The 23732-nt window shown below is 41.5% G+C and overlaps 1 protein-coding gene across 1 annotated transcript in view; it reads right to left on the minus strand.

Annotated features, from left to right (window-relative positions):
- glra2 (glycine receptor, alpha 2) overlaps positions 1-23732 on the minus strand; it is a 164068-nt gene that overhangs the window by 94763 nt on the left and 45573 nt on the right. The window lies entirely within an intron of this gene.

Raw genomic sequence — 23732 nt, forward strand, 5'->3', positions numbered from 1 at the left:
TAGCTAAAATAAGAAAAAGAACATATTCTGCATTCTAGAACCAATTAAAACACTAAACAAAATTTGATTTGTTTAATCAGTTTGAGGTTTCTTTTCAATTCAGAACAAGGGCATCATGCACGGTGATGATTTAGTCGCAGTGTGCAATGCATAGGGTGTAGCTGAATGCAAACTGTGTAATAAGAATGTAAAGCTATACCAGGATTTAGGGTCCTCTCACTCACCAATTAAGTTTTTAATGTTTCATTGATGATCTACTAATGTAGCTAAGCTGCATGTGTTTGTCAAATGAGAAATAGAGACTCCACCATAACACACAAGCTTATATTGAATGCCAAGTGTGCGGAGGGGATCTTGTTCAAACAATGCTCCTCCTCTTCAAACATAATTGAATTAATTCCAGGGCAACCCCATCTTCACCATTTACCAGCTGTAATGAGCTCTATTTTAGATCAGGGCCCTGGTTACCATGGTCCTCTTGGATGTTTAATAGCATTGCTAACATACCAAGTACCTGTATTCCTGCAGCAGTATAAGCATCATGCATGCGATTCACTGTTTTAATGCATTGCAATGTATAGCCATTTCTATTAAAAGTCACAACTGTATTGACATTAACATTTCAGGAGTTGATTCACAAACGTGACGAACAAAATCTCCAGTCACATTTATACAGTGTAGTACTGTACACTTCTGTTTCCAAATAGATTATCTACAGCTCTTGATAAATTAGGTTCTTATGTTACATTAGTTCATAAACTAACAATAAGATAAGGTGGCTGATAAGATTTGCCTACATAATAATAGTCACTGCAATTCAAAAAGGATTCATTGTATAGACATTTTGAGACATTTCGATATGAACATACAATATAAATGGAAGTGTTCTTTAAGAATTATTGTTAATATATGGAGATTAATTAAATGATAATTATAAAACATAACATACTTGTAGGTTCGTGCCAGTGCTGTGAACCTCAAGACAATAGCTTATTTATAGTGGTTTTATTTTTATTTGATAGCACTTTTCCAATGTACTTGGCTCCAGCAGTGGCAAGCCGCCATATCACTTAACTACTCTGAGACTACAGTGCCAACAAATGGAAGACCTTTGGGTAAGCAGTATCCCACATGAATTTTGTTGGACAGTGCCAAATGCGTTCTGCATATTTAATCACAATCCAAGCAAGTGGGTGATATGACTCAGATAAACATCTTGTGGATGGGTGGTTATAGAACAAATGTCATCTTTTGATAACAGACATCATAACCTGCTCGCCATTTAATCTCAGGAGTTCTGCTAAACATTGTCAACTGAAGGTCTATTTTTGTATAAACTATTGCTCCCTACTCCATCCATTTAACACTTAGGGTGCAATGATTACAAATAGGTTAAGACAATAACCAGTAAAGTTTAGTGAAACTATGAATATAGATTTTTAAAATGTTTTTGCTGTATTTTCAAGCATTCACTTTCACATATATATTTCATAAATCCATTGTACATTTTGATTGCACGGTGCTTGAGGGAGGAGTACATTGATACACTAAGGCTTCTTGGCTTGATTCGGTTTGCATTAGACTGATTCAGGTTTAAGGATTGAAGAAATTTGTTTGTTCTTGGTCCCTGTTGGGTCAGGGAACACCTTGAACCCTTTAAAAAATCCTAAGCAAATACAGAGTTTTAATATTTTCCCTGCTGTATAATTATCATTATTGACCAAATAGGACTTCTTATTCCATTGTTCTAATATTCATGTATACTGTATGCAAAATACTGTTCCCTGTTGTATTCTACACTGCCTAAATCCTAATAAAACCTAAACTAATATAATGAAATGGTAATATCATGCACATTTGGAGATGCTTTACTGTTTTTATGTTTTTAATTAGATTTGATTAGGTTGGATTATTCAAGATATGATCATTTTAAGGTTGATTAAATAGTTGGTTTTAGTCACATCTACAATCATATTGTATAATTCCCCCTACACCACCAAAGAACACACACATTGTCTGCATGATGATATGCGCATAACGATATAACTAATGGGGAGGAAGCAAATCGGTTACAGTACAAAACTTTGACCAAGTCATTAGTTCTTCATAAAATCAGACAACTTCTTGCTTTTATAATTTCTTTATCCCCTCCAATTTTATTCCCACTCCCCTCTCTACTCAAAGGTGACAACTCACATTAAGATATGGATTCATGGGCAGTGTTGGGCCCTCTGGTACCATTTATCACACCACAGTGCAGAAAACAAGTAAGTCAAATGTTTAAAACTTTATCTAAACAAAGAAAATTGGATGCTGCAGCGGGTTGGACACAGGTCTTTCATCTTCTTATTACATAACCACCTTATTACATAAGACCCCTAAGTATTATCACAAATGGCTGTTTTTTAACAGGGCCAAATAGCTTTGAACCCAACTACATTAAATCCAACCCAGTCTGATAGCTTCCACTGACCAAAAGGTTACTATATCAAATGCATTTGTGTTGTCTCAATGCATGCGCTCACAGCTTAAAACGACCGCTGATTTAACACTAAATTGGCTCTCTCAATCAAGAGACCACAGGATAACTGATGTGGTAAATGAATAAAAGTCATAGTGGTGCTCTTCTGAAGTAGGGGTTGAGGCACTCGTTAAACACAGTAGTTGCAGACCTGACCTGGGAGTGCTTAAAGTGGATAGTGGGTGCCCAAAATGAACACACAAAAAAAAGGAATTAAAAATGAACTTCTTTAAACAAAAAAGGTATAGAACATTTAAAGTAAGTTAAATTAGATAGAAGAAAGTAAAGTTAAAATAATAAAAAAGAGAGAAAATGGAGAAGATAAGAGCGGAGGAAAAGCAGACCACAGGGCAGGCGAAGCATTTTTTAATTTAAATTGTTTTGTAAGTTTTTTTTGTATAGGGTTAATATATTACAATAATAATGATATTGTTGACACTTAAGTTGCTTCACTACCATAATATCAACCCTACACGTTAAGCCTCAAATTTCTCAGGAACTGCCAGCAGTCTTGGGGTTAATAATTGCACTGATGCTAATTGCAACCTTTGGATAAGGAGAAACAACATTGCCAGGGTGAAAAAGTGCAATGCTGCAATCGGAGTTTTTTTCCAGAATATGACAGCCCATTGAAGTATGTGTATATCTATTTCCATACGTGTGTAAAACAAGAATGATTGTACATTTTTCGGCATCCATGATCAAGTAGCAGTGTGCATAATTTATGCTCCGCTGTTGTGTTTGGGAGTTTATCTGCGCACTGAGCTTTTTTGTTGAATTTCAGGTTTTTTCTTCCCCCGAGTCTTTAACATATATTATGTTTCTGGATCATTCTGTTCAGTAACATCTTCCTCTATCAGCTGCAACTAAGTTCAAATTCCAAGATTGTAAAAGTCCCCATTTGTATTCCAGTAAGCCCCTGAGAGTCTGAATTGATCCCTTGATTGGCAATCAAAGCAGCTTGACCTGTCTTACCAGGTGTTTGTTCAAGGTATTACTCTCCGGTATTAGTCTGATTCAGGATTAGGCACGTTTAGTACTGCATGTCCCATCTGCCTTGTGTATGCTGTTAATGGACTGCTTGTACAGGCACATATGTGGCATAAGCAAATTTTACAGAGAGATCTAATTTCAAATAAGACGCCTTACACAAAAACAATAAAACACCTTCAGCTGGCACTCAAAGGATTAGCAACTCTCACGTATAAAAGAATAAATAGATATTATTACCAACTTTGAATTTGTTTATGGTTTTCATAAATTTGAACTGATTTGTGCAACTCCATTGTTATGTTCTCTGTAAATCAGGCAATTTGCTATTTTATGCAGGCAGGCATATTATATGAATATATTATTCTGCTAAAGTGGAACTATGTCCCTTTCAGACCACAAAGTCTAATTGTTGTTCTATAAACACAGGCTGAGGTCACTCAGAGTTTTATAGTTGTGTGATGAGGGAACTTTGCATGTTGTAATGTGCTTGTCCGTTGCGGGTTACGGCTACATTTGTACCAAAATGTGATGTCAGGAGTGTGACATCTGGACATGCAGACATGCTGTCTTTAATATATTACACTATTATGTACAATACTTTACGACTTGTTGGACAGGGAGATTAAATCAATGATTTAAACTAACCCTTCATTTGGTGGGTTGTGGGCTGAGTGGTGCATAACTATCCTTTTACTTCTGGGACCTGGGTTTGAATCCACCCCAGACTGATGTGACAAGAATCACTCCCCTCAACTGACCAGAAGGGATTACTTGAAATGTGTTCAGACAGTCTCATCCGAATATCCAGTGGGCATCAGACTACAATGTGAAATCCTCACAATTCAGCATTAATTGGATACTAAACCGAGAAACTCTCTCAGATAAGCCATAATGAAAGCTGAAGCACAAGGTGAAAAAGTGTTCACAGCAATAAACTTCTGAGATTGAGACTAAGTGTACTAACGGGGGAAAGTAGAGTTGGCTTAATTCTGCATTCTGGTGTTCTTATATCTGACCAGGGAGTGCTTGATGCTGACACTGGTGTGGAAAATGGAAAATGTTCCCTTCTTCAGTATTCAGTTACCCTTAGAAAATCCAGCAAGTGCACTGCACTTAGGGAGCCAGCAGCACTAACTCAGCATGAAACCAAGAAAGGTTGAAATTAAAATAAAAACTTTAATCAAATGAACCCCAAGGACGCTAAATTGGACCGTGTAGCGCCCGTTGTTTTGGCGCTACGTGGGCTCGCTGATATCCAAGGTGGCGTCTTGGATGCGCACGCACGTTTCCAGCGTGACGTGCGCCGGACGCCATCTTGGTATAGGAGTTAGCGCATGTGCAAATACCGAACATTGGAAGCATGTAAAGTAGGGAGAAAATGGCTTCAATCAGTGTGCAACGCTAATTTAAAGTGATAAACACCATTTTGGGACTTAACGCTCAACTCAACACACAGTCTTAACCCCAACCACCTGAACGTGACTTAGAGTGCCTGGAGGACCCCCTCCCAGTACTATTTAAAGGGACCATGCAGGATTTACAGGTAAGTGGCTGGATTATTGCTTCTGGCTGCCCAGACATTTACAATTGTTTTTGGAGGTCTCCTACACTTGAATACTAGGACGTGGGGACAAGCCTAACAATTAGAGCCAGTACATGCAGGAGTGAAGTTAGGAAATGCTTCTACACGCAAAGGATGAGAGACATTTGGAACGCTCTTCTACAAACGGCAGTTGATGCTAGCTCACTTGTGAATGTTAAATCTGAGATTAACAGATTTCTGTGAACCAAGGGTATTAAGGGATATGGGGCTAAGGTGGGTATATGGAGTGAGGTCACAGGTCCACCATGATCTCATTGAATGGCGGAACAGGCTCGATGGGCTAAATGCCAGTGCCACTTGCTGCCTCCTGAAATGCGTCACCTTCTCCTGCAAGAAAGCGGGACGTGTGTCTGGGTGATGTGCCTATCATGGTTGAATACCTGCCAGTCTCTGCGGCCTGTGAGTTGTGGGTGGGCGGCTTGCAACAGTGGTAAAGCGTAAGGGTGAGAGGGAGCATTTGGTTGGAAGAGTTGAGTACTGATGGAAAGAGTTTGTTGGTATGTGGGTGATGGGTGTAGTGCATGGTGCAGTTGGTAGGAGACACCACTTGACAGTTGACCTCACTCACCTTGGCCACTCATGTCAAAGCATTGAACTTCTTCCTGCTCTGCATCCATGTTCATGATGCTGTGTGTCTGGCATTGACTTTGTCCCCCGCTGCCCCCGACTGCCTTTCGGATATATGTCTGGAGGGCCTCTTGCCGCCCCCCCACCCCACCTCCCGGATATAGGATGTCCCTCCTTCTGTCCACCTCTTGCACCAAGGTCTCTAGTGCATCAGCCGAGAACCGTGGTGCACGCACTCTCGCAGGCCTGGTACCAACTCAGATCGGCAGATATAAACTGCAGTTGAAATTAAAATTCCACTGAATGTCTTTCGTGTATTCATGGCAGCAGGAGGTAAAAATGTCTGTTAGTGTCAATTGAGTTTGTACGGTTTGTATTGATGCCAGAATAAAGTTTTACATAGAAATTACAGCAGAGGAACAGGTCATTCAGCCCAACTGGTTTATGCCGGTGTTTATGCATCACACGAGCCTCGTGATCAAAGGCTTGACTGCTGGCTAAAGCCACTCTGAGATTTGACTGTCAGTTAATGACAGTGTGAGGTTTGACTGTCAGTTAATGGTAGTGTGAGGTTTGATTATCAGTTAATGGTAGTGTGAGGTTTGACTGTCAGTTAATGGTAGTGTGAGGTTTGACTGTCAGTTAATGGTAGTGTGAGGTTTGACTGTCAGTTAATGGTAGTGTGAGGTTTGAATATCAGTTAATGGTAGTGTGAGGTTTGACTGTTAGTTATTGGTGGTATGAAGTTTGACTATCAGTTAATGGTAGTGAGAGATTTGACTGTTAGTTATTGGTGGTATGAAGTTTGATTATCAGTTCATGGTAGTGAAAGATTTGACTGTCAGTTAATGGTGGTGTGAGGTTTGAGGTCAGTTAATGGTAGTGTGAGGTTTGACTGTTAGTTAATGGCAGTGTGAGGTTTGACTGTCAATTAATGGTAGTGTGAGATTTGACTGTCAGCTAATGGTAGTGTGAGGTTTGACTGTTAGTTATTGGTGGTATGAAGTTTGACTATCAGTTAATGGTAGTGAGAGATTTGACTGTTCAGTTAATGGTAGTGTGAGGTTTGATTGTCAGTTAATGGCAGTGTGAGGTTTGACTGTCAATTAATGGTAGTGTGAGATTTGACTGTCAGCTAATGGTAGTGTGAGGTTTGACTGTTAGTTATTGGTAGTATGAAGTTTGACTATCAGTTAATGGTAGTGAGAGATTTGACTGTTCAGTTAATGGTAGTGTGAGGTTTGACTGTTAGTTATTGGTAGTATGAAGTTTGACTATCAGTTAATGGTAGTGTGAGGTTTGACTGTCAGTTAATGGTAGTGTGACATTTGACTGTCAGTTAATGGTAGTGAGAGATTTGACTGTCAGTTAATGGTAGTGTGAGGTTTCACTGTCAGTTAATGGTATTCTGAGGTTTGACTGTCAGTTAATGGTAGGGAGAGATTTGACTGTCAGTTAATGGTAGTGAGAGATTTGACTATCAGTTAATGGTAGTGGGAGATTTGACTATCAGTTAATGGTAGTGGGAGATTTGACTGTCAGTTAATGGTAGTGAGAGATTTGACTGTCAGTTAATGGTAGTGTGAGGTTTGACTGTCAGTTAATGGTAGTGACAGATTTGACTGTCAGTTAATGGCAGTGTTGGTTTGACTGTTGGTTAATGGTAGTGTGAGGTTTGACTGTCAATTAATGGCAGTGTGAGGTTTGACTGTCAGTTAATGGTAGTGTGAGGTTTGATTATCAGTTAATGGTAGTGTGAGGTTTGACTGTCAGTTAAAGGGAGTGTGAGGTTTGACTGTCAGTTAATGGTAGTGTGAGATTTGACTGTACACTAACGTCAGAATGAGGTCAGATATTCACGAATGGCTATGTGAAATTTGACTTTTCGTTATGGGTACTTTGAGATCTGAGTCTTAGTTAATAGCCATGTGAAATTTGACTATATGTTAATGACAGTGTGGGATTTGACTGTTTATTAACAGCATGTGATAACTGACAGTTAACAGCAGTATGAATGTTAACAGCAGTAGTTAATGGCAGCGTCAGTTTTGACTGTTCATTAATGGCAGTATGGGTTCAGACTATCAGTTAATAGTGCTGTAAGATGTGATTGCTTATAGCAGTGTGAGATATGATTTTAAGGTAATGACAGGGTAATCTTTGACTATAAGTTGATAGCTGTGTGAAATCTGATTTAGTTAATAGCTGTGTGAGATCTGGTTTAGTTAATGGCACTGTGAGGTCTGATAGTGTGAGATCTGATAGTTAATGGTAACATGGCATTTGATTGGTAGTTAGTAGCAATAGTGAGATTTGACTGCTAGTTAATGATAGTGTGAGATCTGAGTGCTAGTTAAGAGCAGTGTGTGATTTGACTGTTCTTTAATTGCATTTTGAGAGCTGACTGTTAGTTATTGGCAGTACAGTCCCTACCGTTTATAGCGAGCATGTTGGTGTGAATGCGATTTGCCCGTTATAGGAGGTGGAGGGTGAAACCCTAATAGGTTGCTTCACACGGGGGGGTTGATTAACACACTCAAATGTAAGTAGCCAAGGTAATCGTATCCTAATGAGAGGCATGGAGCTTATTGAACAGCTGTTGGGAGACCTGAGTTTGCCTGAAATCAGTGGAGCTTTTAAATCGGTAAGTAAAGCGGATTGAGTAATTAACAAGGTGCTTATTGAACAGCTGAATCTGTGCGAGATAGCCAGTGCGCTTAATATGTTGTAAGTGGCGCCTTTGAAATTTACTTCTATGGTGACCGAAAATGGTTAGCGTCAATTGACGGAAAATGGTATTCACAGTCACCCACCATAAGTGTGGGTGGTATAAGTGGTGGGTCTGTCTAAGTTTTTACTGTCCATTATAACAGTATGAGATTTGATTGTTAGTGGCAGTGGGAGATCAGACTGGTAGTTAATGACTGTCTGATTTTACTGTTAGTTAATAGCAATGTGAGATTTGACTTAGTGAAAAGCACTGTGATTTTTGATTGACTTATGATAATATGTCATTTGCCTGACTAGTGATAAGTTGAGGTTGGAGTGTCATGGCAGGGCAAGACATTTGGCCACACAGCGCTCAGTGGCCTCCTAAGTCTCCAATATGGCGTACAGGAAGTGCACGTTCACTATAAGCTCGAAGTGTGCCACCCACCATACAGGTAAAGGCTAAAAGATCGGGGTGCAGTGCCCATACCTGAAACAGGTGTTAGACCCTTTGCATATGCAAATAAGGGGCCTAATGCCTGTTTGAGGCCCCCCCACTACAAGACTGGTTTGCCCTGAGGCAGCCAGTGCCAGGTCTATGTCCGTCCTAACAAGGGGTCCAAAAATGGGCGCGTCAGAATTTCTAAGTCTTGATGTTTTGTTAATGGCAGTGTGAGTATTTGATTTCACTCTGCTAATGAAAATGCAAGGTTAGTATGTCTGTTAATAGCAGTATGAGGCTCAAATGTCTGTTATTGGCAGGAGGATAGTTACTAGTTAGCCATGAAATAATTGCTGCTACCAGATGTTCTTGGTTCCCCAAGTATAACGTTAAACATATTTGACCCTGCAGTGAGTGGAAACAGCCTACATGGCATTTTCATCTCTTAATAGAAGATGGAGCATTGCGTCTGTGCAGTAGCTACAAATGGTAACTCAAATCATTCTAGGATATAAGCTTGGAAAAGGTTCAAAACTATCTTTCAGGCATGAAACCTTGCTCAGTGAGAACGTCTGGAAAAAGAAAGCAAATGAAAAAGGATCAGTTTCCTCTTCAACGTTTTCACTGGTTCTAATTTCTATTCCAAAATTGCGTTTCCAAATTTGTTCAGTGGTATTCCAGAACCATTAGTTTACCCTCTCTGAGTGTATAAATATGGACTATGTACATATAAAATGCCAGGAAGTCAGTATTCTATACCTGCAATAATGTTGCAGGTACAATTAATAAGTTTATAGAACATAGGAACAAGAGTAGGCCATTCAAAACCATGGAGACTGCTCCATGCTTTTGTTAATCATGGAAGCCTTATCTTATATTTCCAGTTTCCTGCCCTTTCATCTTATCCTTTAATAGCCTTATTTCCTTTATCTGCTGTTTATACAACTCAATTGATTCTGCATTGATGGTACTCTGGCACATTGCATTTCACATTCTCACAAATAATTGTCTGATTGACTTTTAACTAGCCAAGTTCAAATTTGAAGATAATGTCCCTTTGTTCTGGGCTCCCCGGGGTTCCCCTGCCAGAAAGTAGAGTGTACTTTATCTACTCTCAATTATTGTCAAACCATTTAATCAGTTCACCCCTTAACCTCCTCATCTCTAAGGAATATATCTCAAGTTTATGCAGTCTCATCATAGGTAAGTCTTTTCATCCTTGTAAATTGTTGTTGGATTTTCTCCAAAGCCAATATATCCTTCCTAGAGTGGTGTCCAAAACTCAACACAATACTCCAAGTGACATCAGACTAAAGCTCTACACAGCTGTGGTAGGATTTCTTTTCTTTTCTATAACTCTTATGATGAAGTGTAGCAGTCCACCAGCCTTTTTCATCATTCTTTGCACCTGCGAGCAAGCTTTCAATGACTATGCACCTGGACACCAGTTTGATAGGCCGATAAAGCCAAGAGAACTGTCAGTAATAAACAATGGAGGAGTTGATTATGAAATCTACTCTCGCCTGTTGGTTAACAGATCATATAAATGCTGAAAATAGAATGAATTTGTGGAACAATGTATTGTAGTCCAATTGCAAACAGTGAACTTTGTGAGATACAAATTTTCAGCACACTGTGTATTAATATAATTAGGTGCTGGCATTTCCTTTGTCTCGCAGGAGTCTGGAGACACCAAGGGATCACTGGAAAGCATTAAGTCCAATCTTTATAGCATGGACACATCTCATAGATTCACTGGACTTCTCTGACATCTCTTTTTGCTGCCAATAGCAGGTTTATATTTTGCTTTCTACACTTCAAGCTCCACTACATTAACAGGCATTCTAAATTCTTTAACATAAATTATTTCTGGCGGCTAGCTGTGAAAATTACTGGAACGCTATTGTTTTTTAAAAATTGTAAAAACAAAAGCATAGTGAGCGTTTCCTCATCGCTGACGGTTAGGTGTCAATATTATTGCAGAAACAATTATTATAAGCTAAAATAATCAACTGAACATTTTGGCAGCTTCTTGAAACCTTCAGGAAAAAAAAGTGACCATATTTGTGAAAAGCTTTGAGTTTTGAACTGGGATTTTTTCACTTGTCTGCTCACTATCTCCTGATTTTCCCCCCATTCACTTTAATGGACAGGAATATCAGGAGTAGGCAAGCACAGAAGCAGAATACCCCAGCCCCCCATGTGTTAAAAGGAAAGTTTGAGTTACCATTTGTAGGTAATATGAATAGAATACCTCATAATATCCAGATATTGCTATCCAACTTTTTAAAAAATAAAATAGGATTATCGTACAGAAATGTAGATATTTCTGAATGCGTAACTTTGAAGAATATGTATATATAATCAGTACAGTTTGCATAATTATGGAATAATTTCACTATGTTTGAAAAACCCGTGTTGTTATTTCTGACATGTAAAGAGCCACTTGCATGCTATGATTTAGCAACAAATGGAATAACAAAAATAGTTTAATGAAAACTCTGACTTTCTACACTATTTGACCATATTGAATTTATTCCAATAAATAACTTGAATTTACACAAAAGGAACATGATTCCTGGATAGATGGCGCTTTCAATCTTTCACTTACAGGTGACTTCAACGGAAATAAAAATCAGGAGAGATGTAAAACGGGCTGGCGACTCGCTATCACCCGTTTTACGCTATCACACAAAGCCAAGATCTACCCTATAGAATCGTACAGCACAGAAGGAGGCCATTCAGCCCACTGTGCCTGTGCCAGCTCTTTGAAAGAACCATCCATATTAGTTTCACTCCCCTGCTCTTTCCCAAAGCCCACCAATTTTTCCTTTGAAGTATATATCCAATTCCCTTTTGAAAGTTATAAAAGCATATTAATTGTCTTCCAGCACAAAACAAAATTAATCTAGATTTTTTTTACTATGACATTATCTGGTGACTTCATATTGTTCAACTGCAAATATTTTAAATTGCTGTAACAGAATGGTGAACATAATCACTGAATGTCAATTACTGAACTTGTTTTCTATTAGCTACCTGCTATTCCTTTTATGAATTCTTATTGAAACGCTAAATTTGTCTATTGTATAAACTACATGCGACTTCAGATGTGCATTTTGATTTGCTGACAATAATTACTTTGGGAACAAAGTATGAATTTCTGCTGATTAACCTGGCATTTATTGTTACAGTTCCTTGCCTCTTGAGCTTCCCAAATCAGTTATGAATTCGAACTAAAAATAACCCATTTTCCAAAAGATATGGACTGATGAGGAACAGTCAGCACAGATTTATAAAGTACAGATCATGCTTGACTAATTAAATTGAATTCTGTAAGTGAATTAATAAGTGTATAAACAAAGTGCATGCAATGGATTGTCATATTCGGACTTTCAAAATGCACTTGATAAAATGCCATATAAGAGACTTCTTACTAAAATTAAAGCACATTGTATTAAAGATAAAGTGGCAGCATAGATACAGGAATGGCTGAAGAATGGAAGGCAGCATATTCTTCAGGTAGGCAAGACATAGCTAGTCTCATGCCAAAGGATCTGAATTGGGACAGCTCTTTTTTTCCTCTAAGTACATAAATGATTTTCACAAGGGCATAGAGGAATATCAAAATGTTCTGATGAAACCAAATTAAGGGGTATGACAAACTATGAAGAAGAATGTATCAAACAACAGAAGGATTTAGACGTGTTAGAGAAGTGAGTGGGAATGGGACAAATGCAGTTCAACATAGACAACTGTGAAGTAGTCCACTTTGAGGAAAATGACATAGAATTGAAATATATCCCAAATGGCAAAACTCTTAATGGGTATGATCTCGCGGCCATTACAGAGATGTGGTTGCAAGGTGACCAAGGTTGGGAGCTAAATATTCAGGGTTATTTAAAATTTCGGAAGGATAGGAAAAAAGGTAAAGGTGGTGGAGTAGCTCTGTTAATAAAGGATTAAATTGGTATAATAGTGAGAAATGATCTTGGCTCAGAAGATCAAGATGTCAAATCAATTTTGGTGGAGGTTAGAAATAGCAAGGGAAAGAAATCACTGGTGGGAGTAGTATATAGGCGCCCTAACTGTAGCTACAATGTAGGACAAAATATAAATCAGGAAATAAGGGAACTTGTAAAAAAGGTAATGCAATAATCATGGGCAATTTTAATTTTCACATAGATTGGACAAATCAAATAGGCAAAAGTAGCCTGGGAGAGGAGTTCATAGAGTGTATTTGGGACTATTTCTTAGACCAATACGTCGGGGAACCAACCAGGGAATTGGCCATTTTGGATCTGGTAATGGGTAACGAAACAGGATTAATTAATGATCTCAAAGTAAAGGATCCCTTGGGAAGCAGTGATCATAACATGATAGAATTTCACATCCAGTTTGAGAGTGAGGATCTTGGGTCTGAAACTACTGTATTAAACTTAAATAAGGGCAATCACAAAGGAATGAGGGCGGAATTGGCTAAAGTGGACTGGGTAAACAGATTAGATGGTATGATGGTGGATAAGCAGTGGCAAACATTTAAAAAGATATTTTATGACTCGCAACAAAAATATATCCCTGTGAGGAGGAAAGACTCCACAAAAAGGGTGAACCAATTATGGCTAACTAAGGAAGTCAAGGATGGTATCAGGTTAAAAGAAAAAGCATACAACATGGCAAAGATTACTGGTAAGCCCGAAGATTGGGAAAACTTTAAAAAACCAGCAAAGGATGACTAAAAGAATAACAAAGAGGGAGAAAATAAATTATGAGAGTAAACTAGCAAGAAATATAAAAACTGACAGTAAAAGCTTCTACAAGTATATAAAAAGGAAGAGGGTAGCTAAAGTAAACATTGGTCCCTTAGAGGATGAGACTGGGGAAATAATAATGGAAAATAAGGAAACGGCAGAGGAATTGAACAAATATTTTGTATCTGTCTTCACAGTAGAAGACACTAATAACATACCAATAATAGTAGAAAATCAAAGGGGCAAAGGGGAGGGAGGAACTAAAAACAATCACTATCACTAGAGAAAAAGTACTTGGTAAGCTAATGGGTCTAAAGGCTGACAAGTCCCCTGGACCTGATGGCTTGCATCCGAGGGTCTTAAGGGAAGTGGCTACAGAGATAGAGGATGCATTGGTTGTAATCTTCCAGAATTCACTAGATTCTGGAAAGGTCCCAGCGGATTGGAAAACTGCAAACGTAACGCCCCTATTCAAGAAGGGAGTGAGACAGAAAGCAGGTAACTATAGACCAGTTAGCCTAACATCTGTCATTGGGAAAATGCTAGAATCCATTATTAGGAAGTAGTAGCAGGACATTTGGAGACTCATAATACAATCAAGGAGAGTCAACATGGTTTTATGAAGGGGAAATCGTGTCTGACAAATGTATTAGAGTTCTTTGAGGAAGTAACGGGCAGGGTGGATAAAGGGGAAGCAATGGATGCAGTATATTTGGATTTCCAAAAGGCATTTGATAAGGTGCCACAAAAAAGTTTACTGCACAAGATAAGAGCTCATGGTGTTGGGGGTAATATACTGGCATGGATAGAGGATTGGCTAACTAACAGAAAACAAAGAGTCGGGATAAAAGGGTCATTTTCAAAATGGCAATCCGTAACTAGTGGGGTGCTGTAGGGATCAGTGCCGGGGCCTCAACTATTTACAATCTATATCAATGACTTGGATGAAGGAACAGAGTGTCTTGTGGCCAAATTTGCTGATGATACAAAGATAGGTGGAAAAGTAAGTTGCGAGGAGGACACAAAGGGCTCGATTTTACAATAGTGGTGGATTGGCAGTGGGTGGGGGCGGGGGTGAAGGTACGCGTGGCTAACCTGCATGAACAAAACTTACTGTTTCCGATGCGATCGCATGGTGATTGATGATGATTAACGTCCGCTCTGGGTTTCGCGCCTGGCAGCCAGCCTGATTGACAGGCCGGCTGCCATCAGGTGCTGCAACGTGGAGGGCGGGGGGTGGCGAGAGAGAGAACGAGATGTCATCCAGTGCTGGGATGGAAGGCCGGGGCGGGGGAGAATGGAAGATCCGTACTGGGCTGAAACTTCGGGGTGGGGGGAGAGTGGAAGACCAGGAGGAGAGGGGAAGATTGGGGGGCAGAGGGGAAGACTGGGGGGCAGAGGGGAAGACTGGGGGGCAGAGGGGAAGACTGGGGGGCAGAGGGGGAGACTGGGGGGCAGAGGGGAAGACTGGGGGGCAGAGGGGAAGACTGGGGGGCAGAGGGGAAGACTGGGGGGCAGAGGGGAAGACTGGGGGGCAGAGGGGAAGACTGGGGGGGCAGAGGGGAAGACTGGGGGGCAGAGGGGAAGACTGGGGGGCAGAGGGGAAGATCGGGGGGACATCGGGTGGAAGATCGGGGGAGACATCGGGGGGGACATCGGGGGAAGATCGGGGGGGTGAAGAGGGGGGACATCGGGGGGGGGTGAAGAGGGGGGACATCGGGGGGGGTGAAGAGGGAGACATCGGGGGAAGATCGGAGGGGTGAAGAGGGGAACATCGGAGCGGGAGACATCGGACATCGGAGCAGATTTCAAAGGTAGGTTCATTTAGTGCTTTCGCTTCCTTGCATGGTTTTTAATTTAATTTATTTCGTTTCTTTTTGCCTAATCCGGCCCTTCACGCCTATTTTCACCAGGCATGATTCAGAGGCGGTGGGCAAGCCACCCAGGTAAGTTAAAAATCTTTCCAAGTATTTAATCTGTCACAGGTAAAGTGCCTTAAGTACCTCAATGATGTACATTTGGCTCTTTAACTGTCATCCAGCCAGTTTTAATTGCCGGTGGGACTTCCGTTTTCGGGTTGCCCATGTGCACACAGGTGGGTCCCTGGGAAACCCGGAAATCGGCGGGTTGGAGCTGGCTTCCAAACCCAAATGGGATTTCTGCAATTTTCGGAGCCCCCGCGCCCCTAACGCACCCGCAGCTGCCTCCTAAAATCACCCCCAAAGTGTCTGCAAAGGGATATTGACAGGTTAAGAGAATGGGCAAAAATTTGGCAGATGGAATGTAACGTGGGAAAAAGTGAAGTCATCCACTTTGGGAGGAAAAATAAAAAAGCAAAATATTATTTGAATGGAGAAATACTACAAAATGCTGCGGTACAGAGGGATCTGGGTGTCCTCGTACACAAAACACAAAAAGTCAATATACAGGTGCAGCAGGTAATCCAGAAGGCAAACGGAATATTGGCCTTTATTTCTAGTGGGATGGAGTATAAAAGCAGGGAAGTCATGCTACAACTGTACAGGGTGCTGGTGAGACCACACCTGGAGCACTGCGTACAGTTCTGGTACCCTTATTTAAGGAAGGACATACTTGCATTGGAGGATGTTCAGAGAAGGTTCACTAGGTTGATTCCGGGTACGGAAGGGTTGTCTTATGAGGAAAGATTGAACAGGTTGGGTCTATACTCATTGGAGTTTAGAAGAATGAGAGGAGATCTTATTGAAACATATAAGATTCAGAGGGGACTCGATAGGAAAGATGCTGAGAGGATGTTACCCCTCATGGGGGAATCTAAAACTAGGGGGCATAGTCTCAGAATAAGGGGCCACCCATTTAAGACGGAAATGAGGAGGAATTTCTTCTCCCAGAGAGTCGTAAATCTTTGAAATTCTTTACCCCAAAAGCTGTGGAGGCTGAGTCATTGAATACATTCAAGGCTGAGTTAGACAAATTTTTGATCAGTAAGGGAGTCAAAGGATACGGGGAAAGGGCGGGAAAGTGGAGTTGAGGTAAAAATCAGATCAGCCTTGATCTCATTAAATGGCAGAGCAGGCTCGAGGGGCAGAATGGCCTACTCCTGCTCCTATCTCTTATGGTCTTATAGTCTTAGTGGAGCGAAGGAACAGAAAGATTTAAGGGTGCAGACACACAAGTCTTTAAAAACGGGATTGCAGGTAGAAACAGCCATAAAAAGGTCAAATAATATTCGGGGTCTAAAATATTAGTACAAAAATAAGAGAATGCTAATGCGTCTGTACAGGACATTGGCTAGACTATAGTAGGAATTCTTTGTGCAGTTCTGGTTATCCCAATATAGAAAGGAATTGAAACCATGAGAAAGGGGCAATGTAGATTCAGTGGGATGATATCAGAGTTGAGAGGATATGGTTACGATGAAACACTTGAAAAGTTAGGGCCGTATTCACTGGAACAGAGAAGATTACGGGGCGGGAGGGAGGGACATCTAATAGAATATTACGGGGCGGGAGGAGGGACATCTAATAGAAGATTACAGGGCAGGTGGGGAGGGACATCTAATAGAAGATTACAGGGCTGGGGGAGGGACATCTAATAGAAGATTACAGGGCAGGGGAGGGACATCTAATAGAAGATTACAGGGCTGGGGGAGGGACATCTAATAGAAGATTACAGGGCTGGGGGGAGGGACATCTAATAGAAGATTACGGGGCAGGGGAGGGAGGGACATCTAATAGAAGATTACAGGGCGGGGGGGGAGGGACATCTAATAGAAGATTACAGGGCGGGGGGGGGAGGGACATCTAATAGAAGATTACAGGGCTGGGGGAGGGACATCTAATAGAAGATTACAGGGCTGGGGGGAGGGACATCTAATAGAAGATTACAGGGCGGGAGGGAGGGACATCTAATAGAAGATTACAGGGCGGGGGGGGAGGGACATCTAATAGAAGATTACAGGGCGGGGGGGGGGACATCTAATAGAAGATTACAGGGCTGGGGGGAGGGACATCTAATAGAAGATTACAGGGCGGGGGGGGGGAGGGACATCTAATAGAAGATTACAGGGCGGGGGGGGAGGGACATCTAATAGAAGATTACAGGGCGGGGGGGGGGACATCTAATAGAAGATTACAGGGCGGGAGGGAGGGACATCTAATAGAAGATTACAGGGCGGGGGGGGAGGGACATCTAATAGAAGATTACAGGGCGGGGGGGGGGACATCTAATAGAAGATTACAGGGCTGGGGGGAGGGACATCTAATAGAAGATTACAGGGCGGGGGGGGGGAGGGACATCTAATAGAAGATTACAGGGCGGGGGGGGAGGGACATCTAATAGAAGATTACGGGGCAGGGGAGGGACATCTAATAGAAGATTACAGGGCTGGGGGGAGGGACATCTAATAGAAGATTACAGGGCTGGGGGGAGGGACATCTAATAGAAGATTACAGGGCGGGGGGGGGGAGGGACATCTAATAGAAGATTACAGGGCAGGGGAGGGACATCTAATAGAAGATTACAGGGTGGGGGGGGAGGGACATCTAATAGAAGATTACGGGGCAGGGGAGGGACATCTAATAGAAGATTACAGGGCGGGGGGGGGGAGGGACATCTAATAGAAGATTACAGGGCGGGGGGGAGGGACATCTAATAGAAGATTACAGGGCGGGGGGGGGGAGGGACATCTAATAGAAGATTACAGGGCGGGGGGGGAGGGACATCTAATAGAAGATTACGGGGCAGGGGAGGGACATCTAATAGAAGATTACAGGGTGGGGGGGGAGGGACATCTAATAGAAGATTACGGGGCAGAGGAGGGACATCTAATAGAAGATTACAGGGCGGGGGAGGGACATCTAATAGAAGATTACAGGGTGGGGGGGGACATCTAATAGAAGATTACGGGGCAGGGGAGGGACATCTAATAGAAGATTACGGGGCAGGGGAGGGACATCGAATAGAAGATTACAGGGTGGGGAGGGACATCTAATAGAAGATTACGGGACAGGGGAGGGACATCGAATAGAAGATTACGGGGCAGGGGAGGGACATCTAATAGAAGATTACGGGGCAGGGGAGGGACATCTAATAGAAGATTACGGGGCAGGGGAGGGACATCTAATAGAAGATTACTGGGCGGGGGCAGGGACATCTAATAGAAGTGTTCAAAGTTTTGAACGGGTTAGAGAGTTTAAATAGTGAAAGATTATTTCCATTGGTTGATGAATCAGGAACAAGGAGACATAACTCAGGGTTAGTATTAGAAGCATAATGGTAGAGGTTGGAAGAAATATTTTCATACAGTGGCTTACCAGAATGAAAAATGCATTGCTACCAGTGGCTATTGAAGATGTCAGTGACAAAACTGAACATAGAATTCAATGAAGATTTGAAGAAGAAAAATATTAGAGAAGTGGAAAAAATAGGGAAATAGGATTAGAGTAGATAAGTCCAGTGGGGGAACTGACAACATCCAGGCTTGGGCTGATAAGTGGCAAGTAACAATCACGTCAGACAAGTGCCAGGCAATGACCATCTCCAACGAGAGAGTCTAACCACCTCCCCTTGACATTCAATGGCATTACCATCGCCGAATCCCCCACCATCAACATCCTGGGGGTCACCATTGACCAGAAACTTAACTGGACCAGCCACATAAATACTGTGGCTACAAGAGCAGGTTAGAGGCTGGGTATTCTGCAGCGAGTGACTCACCTCCTGACTCCCCAAAGCCTTTCCACTATCTACAAGGCGCAAGTCGGGAGTGTGAAGGAATACTCTCCACTTGCCTGGATGAGTGCAGCTCCAACTACACTCAAGAAGCTCGACACCATCCAGGACAAAGCAGCCCGCTTGATTGGCACCCCATCCACCACCCTAAATATTCACTCCCTTCACCACCGGCGCACTGTGGCTGCAGTGTGTACCATCCACAGGATGCCCTGCAGCAACTTGCCAAGGCTTCTTCGACAGCACCTCACAAACCTGCGACCTCTACCACCTAGAAGGACAAGGGCAGCAGGCACATGGGAACAACACCACCCTCCAAGTCTCACACAATCCTGACTTGGAAATGTATCGCCGTTCCTTCATCGTCGCTGGGTCAAAATCCTGGAACTCCCTTCCTAACAGCACTGTGAGAGAACCTTCACCAAAAGGACTGCAGAGGTTTAAAAAGGCGGCTCACCACCACCTTTTCAAGGACAATTAGGAATGGGCAATAAATGCTGATCTTGCCAGTGACACCCACATCCCATGATCGAATAAAAAAAGTAGTACCAGTACAGACATGATGAACCAAATGGCCTCTTTCTGCCCTGATACTTCGATGACTCTAGTATATATTTAATTCCATCCATAAAAACTATATTTGAGACTGACTTTAAGATCCTTCTGTTTTCCTGTCTCTGGGGATGGGGTTTGATTTCCGCCCAAAACAGGCATGAAAGCAGTGGAGTGGTCACAACATCGGAAGGCTCGAACTAATTTTTAGGTGTGGGCTTCATTTAAATGCCGCCGTGAGTCAAAAAGATGCCCCATTGCAGCTCGCTGGTTGTGGGAGGGCACAGCGCATGGTCCACCCATTTATACCTGAAAATTGCAATTGTGCTGCCACAACCAGAGAAGGACCGCAATTTACATATTTAAGCAGCGTTATGCCCGAAACAGGTGGGCATACTGTTCATTTACAGGTGGCACTGGTGTGGATCATTTACACTACACAGAATCATGGAATCAGCCCAATTCCCTTTTGAAAGTTACTACTGAATCTGCTCCCACTACCCTTTCAAGCAGTGCATTCCAGATCATAACAACTCGCTGTGTAAAAAAAATTCTCTTCATCTCCCCTCTGGTTCTTTTGCCAATTACCTTAAATCTGTGTCCTCTGGTTACTGACCCTCCAGCCAGTGGAAACAGTTCCTCCCTATTTACTCTTTCAAAACCGTTCTGATAGCATTGGTGTGGAATATTTACACTACATGGCTGCCTCTGATGTCACCAATGTGGATCATTTAGACTATGTGACTCCCTCTGATGTCACTCTTGTCATCAGAAGCAGCCATGTTGTGTAAAAAGGCAAAAGGGTTAAAAAATAAACAAATCACCAAATAGTCTGGTCACCATTAATGAGGTAAAATGACAACTTTTAAACTTCTCACTTATCTGAGATATTTCATAACCTGTTCTTTATTTAATTAAAAAATGAGTGGATGAAAATTTCCTTTCCGTGTTTAAGCCACCTATTTTTTTAATTGTGTTTTAAAAGAAATATTCACCTTGGTATATATAGTAACATGAGACTGGATTTCTCAATTTCATTATTCAGTAATAATGCACTTTAATTGCTGGAAAGCCCATTGAGAACCAACCCCATCAGAAAATGACATGCAGCAAGTAAAACATCATGAAAAAATAACTTTAATCCAATTCGCTTTTGACTGCCATCAAATTAAATATTGCAGCCTCTTTGCATGAGACATTCAATGAATGCTTTGTTAAAGTGCTCCCGAAAGCAGTTAGCACACAGTAAAAATGCATCTGGTACATAGCTAGCATCCGTGCACAGACAACCATTGAGAGCCATCTTGTAATTTAAGTGTTAAGGCAGAGTTTCCCAGGTACCATGTGATCCATCCGCCATTTTGTGCCATTTATAGAAGTGAACTCTGTGGCAAACCACAGTATTGAAAGGCAAATGATTATAATTGGTTTTGTTCTGACAGTGAAGCACTGTTCAATTAATGTTCTAAGGGTGTGAAATAACTGAGCTATCATCTTCAACCATTGTACAAATCCATAAATGCCAACCGTCCATGTCCTGTGGGGACAATCAGCATTTCTGTGGTGCTATCTGCATGTCAGCATTTGCTGGCGAAAATCCATTCACTTTTGTTGCTCCCAGCAGCACCTTGGGCTGAGTCACCCCAAATGCCCCAGAGAAAGCAGTAAGAAAATGGGGGGTAATGGCTTGGAGCAGGATCATTACCTGGAAGGAACTACTAGAACTACTACGCCAACTATCAGGGTCAAGCGTTTTGAGCCCACTGTCCCTCGACAGTGTTTGCTGACAAAAATCAGCATGGGGTTTAAACTTCCCGCACTATGCTGAGATTGCTCATAATCCACCTGGGCAAAGCTCTTCTAGCCACACAGGACCGTGTCAGGGGCTTGCTCGCACTGCAGCTGATTTAAGGCTGGAGAAGGTAAGCAGCCCCTGTTGATTATGACAATACCACAGCATCTTAGAACATGACGATTGATTGTATAGTCTACTCCTCAATTCAAAGTCACAAAATACATATCTGATAATTTAACTTTTTTAGCACTAAATTCCCACTTTGTTCTAATGCACAACATTATGACAGCAGAAATCGCAGTAGGGCCTTGATTTCATACCTTTAATGCGCTTAACACAGGGGAATGTTTTTAACCAGTAAAAGATCAATATTTGGGCTGCTGCACATTACAATGTGAAGAGCCACTAACAGAATGGAAAATGAGCTTCTTGGTGTTATGTGGAATGTATTGGCCCCTCTGAAGTGAACAGGTAAGGTCAGTGCAGGACTGAAGTAGCGGAGGGGTAGTACACCTGGGTAGGACTAGCACAGTTTAGGGGTGAGGGTGGCTGGATGGCTCTATTGTGAGTTTGTGGGGGGCGGGGTCTGGGTGCAAAGTGTAAGGGGGAGTCATCTGGGTGCAGCTGACACTCAGTGAATACATGAAAGGATTACATATGGGATTCAGCTGGCTCTGTCAGCTTTTATGATCACGGGAGCAGCAGGTGGGTCTCAAAGAAGAGTTAAGTTTGGAAAGAGCAAGGGGGGAGATGAGGAGAGGCTGCAGAGTGATGTGGGTTGAGGATTTGAGTGCTTGGGAGACTGGAGAAAGATTGGGAGGCAGAGGGGGAGAGAAAGGGGACATTCTGCGTCGGTTTTATTGATTTGTCAGCTTTTTCAAAGCTGTTCATCAGCTGTCTTAAGTTTTGTAGGTCAAATGTATGCAAATCACATACTCTCCCCGTGAAGGTACAGTGTGTTTAACAGCAGTTCAAGATAGCCTGATCGCCTCCATGCAACTGATAGGTGTAAATTCAACTTTGCACTCATTCAGACTCCATCAAAACGATGCAATTGAAGTCTACTGCTGACAATTCTAAATCATTTTTTGCACAAAAACATTTCTAGTATTCAGTCATTTGAATTAACAGTAGCACAACAAAGTGGGAATTTAGTGTTAAAATAGATAATATAAATTTAGTGACTTTGAATTGAGGAGTAGACTATACAAATAGTCCTCATGCTCTAAGATTTTATGGTAATCAGTCTCCATTTTGAGGCTGGTGGAGCGACCTGCTCTGAAATAGGGAACTAGTCATGTTGATTTTTGTTATTCTTGGCTGTGCATCATTTTTGGTCAGGGAAAGTGAAATTTTGCCCAAAGGCAGAGCTTTATTCTCTAGCATTTAAAGTTTTAAAATAAAGTTTAAACAGTTCCCAGAAGTACAACTTTTTAACACGTACTTTGCACTGTTTTACTACTGTGAGACTAGTTCCTCTGTTAACACAGTTTCTGTTAAACTGAGGCCAGTGCTGTTATAGTGTGCACTTCACATTGCTGTAAGGCCAAAACTGCTTTGTAGCAATATACAATGTGCAGTACAACTGCCCTGTAAGATTTGAGAATTATTAGTTGATATTATTGTGTGATTCCCTGGCCAGCAAGTGAAATGTTATTTATGAAGCAGAGCATTTGATTTTACAACTAACTATGATGCCTAAAATAAAATTAAAATGTTTTATCAACAGATTTTAAATCTGTGTAATTTACTGATATTTCTCTGTCTTAACAATTGTCACCTGGTTTGGTGTATAAAACATTAAGGGGTTTCCGCTTTGGGCGCAATCGGGAAATTGTGCCCAAAATGCACTTGAAATTGCGCTGGTTAGATTACAATTCAAGCTTCCTCTAAAATTAATGAATTAATTAAAATAATCACAAACATAAAATCTTCCATGAACCAACACAATCGGGCAGCGTAATAGAACATAATCATTCTTTTCTTTCCATCAAAAAGTATTCATTGTGTATTTAAGAGTAGTAACCTGGTGCAGTTTTATTAATACAGCTGAAAATGGGTTTATCAGCAGAAATAAGATTTTTTAA

This window comes from Heptranchias perlo, chromosome 11, assembly GCF_035084215.1.
Source record: "Heptranchias perlo isolate sHepPer1 chromosome 11, sHepPer1.hap1, whole genome shotgun sequence".
Classification (NCBI taxonomy): Eukaryota; Metazoa; Chordata; class Chondrichthyes; order Hexanchiformes; family Hexanchidae; genus Heptranchias; species Heptranchias perlo.